The following is an 8,137-nucleotide window of genomic DNA, read 5'->3' as shown; positions in this document are numbered from 1 at the left end:
ACATTTGTGTACGAGTTTTTGTGTGGACACACATTTTTATATCTCTTGGGTATATTCCCGTGAGTGGAATTGCTGAGTCATGTGGTAGTTATGTTAATCTCTTGAAGAACTCCCACCTTGTTTTCCAAAGTGGCTGTACCATTTCACATTTTCACTAGTAATGCATAAGGGTTCTGATTTCTCCATATCCTTGACAATACACTTGTTATTATCTTTTTTTCTTTGTTTTGATTATGGTCATCCTAGTGGCTGTGGAGTGGGATCTCATTGCGGTTTGACCTAATACATAATGATACATAATGATGTACATAATCCCTGATACATAATGATGTTTAGCATCTTTTCAAGTGCTTGTTGGCCATTTGTATATTTTCTTTGAAAAAACATCTGTTCAGGTCATTTGCTCACTTCTTAATTGGGTTATTTGCCTCTTTATTATTGCGCTATAAAATTGTTTAAATATTTTACAAGTTCCTTATCAGATTTGTAAAACTTTTCTCTGATTCTTTGAATTGTCTTTTCATGTTCCTGATGGTATCCTTTGAAGTACTAAAGGTTTACATTTTAATTAAAAAAAAATTTAATGTATTCATTTTTGAGAGGGAGAGAGACAAACCATGGGTGGCAGAAAGAGAGGGAGACACAGAATCCAAAGCAGGCTCCAGGCTCTGAATTGCCAGCACAGAGCGTGATGCAGGCCTTGAACCCCCAGACTCTGAGATCATGACCTGAACCGAAGTCAGATGCTTAACCAACTGAGCCATCCAGGTGCCCCATGCATTATCATTTACTCCTATTCATCTGTATTTTCCTTTGGTTGCCTGTACTTTTGGTCACATATCTAAGAAACCATTTTCTTATGGTTTTTGCACAATAAGGGATTTTGCACACATTTTCTTCTATATAAAAGATCTCTGAGGTTTTTCTCTTAGTCTTACCTTTTCTGCCATTTTCAGTGTTGAACGCAATTCATAGATATTTATGAAATCTTTCTCTTCTACAAAAAAGGTCCTGTCTGGGCCCTTCAGAAAATTTTCACCTATACTTGGAGGTTCTGTCAAACAAGATGCATGGGATATCGAAGATCTATTTCTCCAACCGATATCTCACTCACTTGACTACAAATTTTACTGTATCTGGTAGCTACTCTTCAGAATTGTTGTTTAATGTTGTGACTATTTCCTATTTTATTGAAATTAGAATTTTATTTGTTGGTTTTTGTTTGCACTTGATTTCACAAAGGATGATGGGAACAGAAAGGCTCTTAATGCACCATCTTGTATTTTGGTTGAGAAGAGACTCATAGGATTAAAACAGAGCTGTCACCATTAGGGAAGGTAATATTTACCGAATGTGGATCACACGAAAAGCTAGTTTACTTATCTTTTCTGAGGTTGATATTAATATTCACATTTTTACAGATGAACAAACAGGTGCTGGCTGGGATGGATAGTGGAGAAGGGAACCAAAAGAATTCAAGAAAGACTAAAGATCTGCCTAGATCTGCCTAGAGAAATGGAATAGAATTTTCTAGAGGTGGTAGGATGGGAATGATCTGAGAAGAAGGAGAAGGATGGAGATGCTTGAGCAAAGAGAGATCTTGAAGACAGGTGGAAAGCCATAAAGACACCTAAGGGGGAGAGAGAGCTGGAGGTAGAAATTTGAGGAGGAAAAGAAGAGATGTTCAAAGAACATGTTGGAGGAAATGTTGTCATGTGATGTGTAGCGTAATTCATGAGTCATGGTCTCCTTCAGAGTCACTCAGTACAACAGTAGAAACACTATTTTTCAACACTTTTTGACTCCATCTATGTTTCAGATTCGACACTTGGAGGGTCCCAATTAAAAGAAAAAAATCTAGGTTACATTGTTTATGTTTCCCTAAAAAATAACTATTGTTTTTGTATTTCCCAGAGGTTCTGTGATTTCTTCAGGATAAAAGCAAGTTTTTAATATACCTCCTACAATGCTTAGCCTTTCATACAGATAGTTTAAAAATTTAAGTGTCGATATTTAAAATACCATTAAGAAGGGCCAAAAGTTTTTTTAGCACAGCTTTAAGCCTCCTAATACATTCAACAGAAATCTATAATTTAATCCGGTATTGAGTTGTAAAAATAAAAGTTTTAAATTCTAAACATTAAAAAATAATCTTCTAATTAATATTTTAGTATGCCTTTTAAGTGACTTTTTTTTCTGATGAAGTAACACATTCATTGCAGAAGATCTGGGTAATATAAAAAAGTATAAAGAAGAAAATTAACATCACTCATAATCTTGTCACTTGGTAAATATCTTGTAGCATTATGCTTTATACATGTATATATCTGTGTTCTTATATATGTGTGTGCATTCTTTTAAAAAATCTATTTTCACTCGAAGTATTTTCACATCTCCACATTTAAAAATACACCTTTAAGACATGGCTCTAAGTGTTTTCATAACTATAGTTATTTTAAAAGATTATTTCAGGTAATTCATTGTAAAGATTAAACTATATTTTGCTTAACAAATTCCTTATTCTATAAATAATGGGATGAATATTCTTGAATGTACATATTTCTCAATTTATTTTATTCCAGTTATCTTATAGGTGGGTTTTGGCAATGCTCTTAAATACTAGTCTTTTCCTTTCTTCTATCTTACCCATCCTGCCCACAAACACAAGCAAGCAAGTTGCTTTGCTGTGATTTTTGTCCATTGCTTTCTTTCTAAAGGAAGAGGCTGTTGTCTGCTCCTCAACTATCTGAGCTTTATAAGCTCAAATCAGGCCTTAGTATTGTCTCTTGTATATAGTAGATGATTAAAAGAATGTACCTGTCTTTTTGCAAGACACTTAGTAAATAATAGTTGAATGAATAAAAGTTTAATTTTACTTCGAGCTATGATGATATAGGTTTTATTCATGTTAGAAGGGTGAGAGCCTTGGGGTGCCTGGGTGGCTCAGTGGGTTGAGCATCCGACTTGGGCTCAGGTCACGCTCTCACGACCTGTGATTTTGAGCCCCGCGTTGGGCTCTGTGCTGACAGCTCAGAGCCTGGAGCCTGCTTCAGATTCTGTGCCTCCCTCTCTCTCTGCCCCAACCCACTTGCATTCTGTCTCTGTCTCTCTCAAAAATAAACAAACATTAAAAAAAATTAAAAAAGAAGGGTGACAGCCTACTTGATTGGCCTTTCTTTGGTTTTTATTACAGTACAAATGTGTGTGTGTGTGTGTGTGTGTGTGTGTGTGTGTGTTGTCCTTAATTCTAGTACACTTAACTTCCATTCTGTTAGCAGGTGGCAACTTAAAAAAATTGGTTATGTGCTAATTTGCGATGCACTTGAATTTTACTTAGCTCCTGCTTCCAATGAGAAAAAGAGAACTGATAGAATTACAGAAAAATTTAAGCTAACCAGAACTGGATATGGGCTTGTTTCATCACAAATATGATACAAGATGAACTATTATTCATTGAGAAGAGGTTGGCTGATAAACTATTAGTAGTTAACAGTTTCCAAAGCTAGTTCTTGAATTGAAAGGTTTCAAAACTAATCTTCTATGCAAAAGCCTCTGAAAGAACTCAGAACTAAAGAGTTATATTCTAGTATCAATATTACATTTACATTATCTAACATGATAGAAATATCAGACACTAGAACATTACAGAATGTAAAAGGATGAATAAATATACTTTAAAAGATTGGAGTTTTAGTATTAGCTATATTATTTCCAATTAACAGCGGAAACATATTGATATATTACTCATTAGTGCAAAGGTAAAAGTATTTCTCCACTAACAATAATAAATGGCAGCTTTTAGCATATAAATGGTGCAAGCTCTTAAATTACCTTTACTTTTCCTATACGAGTGCAGCCTAAGAGAATTTCATGCATTTTTTACATGGTGTAATTTTATCTTGCTCATACAATGTGAGACGAGTAATCATGATATTCTAATATTAATATAAGTACAAAATATACATATTGATGAATAATAGCCATTTTTTTTGGACCTCCTTGCCAAGTCATATTAAAATGACAAATAATTGCAATTCCTTCCCAGAGAAATGGTGCAGGATCTGTAGTCAAAAGCACATTAGGGACCAACAGTGTCCATTTGTTATCCTTTGTCAGGAAAACATGGCTCCTAATGAAAGTGAATGAAAGAACACTGATTGAGGACAGTGACACTAAACCTTTTTCTCAACAAGAGTCATGACATGGGTATTAATAAGAGGATTGAAAGTTGAAGGCAAAGCTTTGGTTCTTAACATCTCTGTATAATCTTGATTTTCTTTTTGTTTGATTTTTAAGATAAAGCCTGATACTTCTGAGGGCTGGGGGGGGGGGGGAGTATACCTATGGGGGAAGAGAGGATAGTATAAAATGTAGTGAAGACATTCCAAAGACATCACAGGGTCAGTGTGCTCTGGAAGGAGTCCCCAGGTAACCTGAGTCAATGTTATTTAAACTCTGAACAGTTCTCAAATCAGAATCTGAACAGCTCTAAAAAGAAAAGTTTCACTATTTCTTCATTCAAACTGTTAAACGTTCTTTTCCCTCTTAATTGCCTTATCTTTCTGAAAATTATAGTCTCTCTATGCAAAATACTGCCAGAAGAAGAATTTTTGACCAGGAAAATGAGTAGCCTATTAAAAGGAAACAGGAAAGCATAATTCAGGGATTTCTCGGCACGATTTTCAGGAATTATGATGGCTTTATTATAAATCCAGGCATATACAGTTTCATTTCATTTTATTCCTACTGATTCCTATTCCAGCAATATTTAAGACTAGCAGTTCCTGTCCGAGATGGCGTAAATATGCATGTACATATCTATGAACAGAAGAAAAGTACCTTGTAGTTTCTAGTAATTTATTCACTATTTATGTGTCCCCTAGCATGAATAAGGCACTGTGCTGTGTTTGGGAGTATCGTTGCTCACAATCCAGTGGAGAGGAAAAAGTAAACAAATAATATCAACTATTACTAATTGAACACATACATATGGGGCACTCTGCTGAGTTTCACAAAGGTGATCTCAATTTTCACAACGGCTCTCTGAAGTAGATACCATTATTATTGCCATTTTAGCAGGGGCCCTAAGACACAGAGAGGTTTAGTGTATTCCTCCAGATCATACAGCTGGTAACTACAGAAGCCATGTTTGGACATAGATTCCAGAGTCTGTGCTCCTGTTATACCTGCATATTTATAATACACAATATATTACGTGTACATGTGTACACACACACACACACACACACACACACACACATACACACACACACCCCTCAATTATCCTAAGTTACCTGATAACCTCACTTACCTCTGATAGAGCTAAAGGCCAGAAAGTAAGCAAAAAAGACCTCTGAGTACCTTAAATAAGTTTATCCATTCAATAAACAAGTGAGCCTCTAGTTGTTCACACACAATTGTGACCCAGATTGACTTGGTGCAGGACACCTGGGTGGCTCAGTCGGTTAAGTGTCCAACTTCAGCTCAGGTCATGATCTAATAGTTTGTGGGTTTGAGCCTCGCATAGGGCTCTGTGGTGATAGCTTGGAGTCTGCTTCAGATGCTGTCTCACGCTCTCTCTGCCCCTTTCCCACTCATGCTCTCTCTCAATAAGAAATAAAATAAACATCAAAAAAATAAAAAAAAAAATAGACTGACTTGGCATGACCCAGGACCTTTTTTTTTCTGAAGCTAGTAGCCTTTGATATGGAGGAATACCTTAGGTTTTCATCCAGAGAATATTATCTCTTATTCTCTGACAACTTACATATTACAAATGGCAGGTTTCCACGTTGGGAGAGGTGAAATGGAAAAAAGCTAGAAATGGGTACATAATATCATGAAGAAAAAGAAATAGAGATATAAATAAGATTAAGAAATTAAGAAAAGATCATTAAAAGCCAATAGCTCTATATTTCTCATAGACTCTAACTATTTTGGAATATAGCATATTATAATGACACTCTTCATGATTTCTCTGAAGTAATAAGAACATACAAGATGATATGATTATCATTTAAGATATAATATACTTTAGCAAATTTTTCAACAGAAGTTTAATTTGTAATTTTGACATTTACAGCTGTGTAAAGGGGTGAACCATCACTGACTTATGATGAACAAATCCTTTTGTAGCAATTGCAATACGAGTAAGATGCACGCAATCATACTTTGCATATTAAGAAAGATGTAGTGGACATGTGTGTTGCCACTGTCTCTTCTTTTGGCAACAACCATGATATTTTTGGAGGAAGTGTTCTTTCCCCCATCTCGGATGGTCTGGCTGAGGCTCTCTCTCTAGTCCTAAAGTAGAACAGGTGACCAGATGTAAGCCAATCAAAGCATCCCATTTTCCCAATCACCCAGTGTTATGTTCAAAGATGTCTTCAGTTGATTTAATGAAAGGACACCTCAAAACTAATTCTTGGTTGGACACCTGGGTGGCCCGGTCAGTTGGGCTTCCAACTCTTGATTTTGGCTCAGGTCATGATGCCAGGGTTATGGGATGCAGCCCCATGTTGGCCTCTGCACTGAGCATGGAGCCTACTTGAGATTCTCTTTCTCTCCCTCTGTATCTCTCCCCCACTCACATTCTCCCTCTCTCTCAAATACAAAAATAAAACCACAAGGCTGGGAATGCTAAAACTGAATTGTTTCTTTCTTGTGGGATCTCAACCTGAAAGAAGGTAGCTCCAGGAGTTGCTGGCCACCATCTTGTGACCGAAAGGGGAGAGCCAACCTGAGAATAAAGTTAAGAAGAAGGAGGGAATGCTGAAGGAGATAAGGGGAAAAAAATGTCTTGATAATTTTGTATAATTGAATAACAAATCTTCTCCCTTTTTGGTTAAGCAATCTGGTAACTTTCTTTGTAAATTTGTAAAGGATGAAAGATTAACTAATTTAATACATAACAAAGACATAGTAAAAATGAAAAAAGAACTACAGTCTCTGTTATCAGTGGGGATGTGGGAAAAGTATACATGTATATATTGAGATAGATGTATAAAGTATTAGTTTTTCTGGAAACATCCATTGGCTTTTACGTGTATATAAAATTACATATGTGTATATACAGATACATATATTCATTTTATTCCTGGGAATTTATGCTTTAGAAACAAAAACATACAAAGGCCATATATTCCTGAAGATAGGAGCTGTTTACTATAGCATTTTTCATAGTAGGAAAAAAGCAGAAGCAAAATGAACGTCCCCAAAGTGAGATAATGACTGAATATGCTACAGCACAGTCCCAGAATGGACACGACTATTATGCAGCTTTGAAAGAATGAATTAAAGCTGTATCAGATATCTTGGAAGAATTTTCACAAGGTATTTTAGAATGAAAATCAAGATGTAGAAAAGCAGTGCACCATGACTTCATTTTTAAAAACCAAGATAATCCCCAGTGTGTGACTAAGCATAACCACATAGGATTACAGTGACAGAAAAAATATGAATAATATTAGATTTTTAACATGGATTATGTGGGGGAAGGTATTTGATGTCAGTGAAGAGGGAAGCATAAGGGAAGGAAGAACCAAGCAAGGAATTACACTTGAAACAGGCATGTGTATACTCATGCTTGTGCATTTATGTAAAATTACGTATATATGGAACATATGCATAGGCATGAGGTATTCTCAATTATGTGTATGTATATTTGCTTATATGTATAAAGAAATTAAATACGAAAAGGTATTTTAAAACGAACAAACAAACAGAAATGGATCCATAAATACAAAGAACAAATGGATAGTTGCCAAAGGGGAGGAGGATGGAGTGGTGAGTGAAATGGGTGAACGAACTGGAAGATACAGGGTTCCAGCTATGAAATGAATAATTAACAGAAATGAAAAAAAAAAGAAGTATTTTAAGTAGACTCTAATATTACTGTTGCATGTCATTAAAAAATTAAGTGCTAGATGGGGCACCTGGCTGGCTCAGTTGGTTAAGCGTCCAACTTCAGCTCAGGTCATGATCTCACGGTTCGTGAGTTCAAGCCCCGCGTCGGGCTCTATGCTGACAGCTGAGAGCCTGGAGCCTGTTTTAAATTCTGTGTCTCCCTCTTTCTCTGTCCCTTCCCTGTTCACACTTTCTCTCTCTCTCTCTCTCTCTCTCTCTCTCTCTCTCTCTC

Source organism: Herpailurus yagouaroundi, unplaced genomic scaffold (genome assembly GCF_014898765.1).
Source record: "Herpailurus yagouaroundi ecotype Mexico unplaced genomic scaffold, PumYag 203, whole genome shotgun sequence".
In the NCBI taxonomy this organism is placed as follows: domain Eukaryota; kingdom Metazoa; phylum Chordata; class Mammalia; order Carnivora; family Felidae; genus Herpailurus; species Herpailurus yagouaroundi.
Note: the sequence above shows the minus strand (reverse complement) of the source record.